This window comes from Ceratina calcarata, unplaced genomic scaffold (genome assembly GCF_001652005.2).
Source record: "Ceratina calcarata isolate Rehan_Ccalc_2016 unplaced genomic scaffold, ASM165200v1 scaffold36628, whole genome shotgun sequence".
Lineage (NCBI taxonomy): Eukaryota > Metazoa > Arthropoda > Insecta > Hymenoptera > Apidae > Ceratina > Ceratina calcarata.
The window spans coordinates 1-235 of NW_017159712.1; the positions used below are offsets into that span (position 1 = coordinate 1).

At 34.5% G+C, this 235-nt stretch overlaps 1 non-coding gene across 1 annotated transcript; it reads left to right on the plus strand.

The window, feature by feature from the left end:
* TRNAR-ACG (transfer RNA arginine (anticodon ACG)) lies at nucleotides 1-73 on the plus strand. The gene has a single exon. It is a non-coding gene; the product is annotated as a tRNA-Arg (tRNA).
* The last annotated feature ends 162 nt before the right edge of the window (nucleotides 74-235 follow it).

A 235-nucleotide genomic window follows, 5' to 3' on the forward strand; every position in this document is an offset into this window, starting at 1 on the left:
GGTCCTGTGGCGCAACGGATAACGCGTCTGACTACGGATCAGAAGATTCCAGGTTCGAATCCTGGCAGGATCGGTGGAAAAATTTTTTTTTCCCAAAATGATAAAGTTAATAAATTATTTGTTTATCTCGACTCGTAACGCAAAATAGTTTAATAATTTACATTACTCCTGATTAAAGCTTAATATTCATAGAACAGGCGCATTTACATATGTTTATAATTGTTATCAATAACTG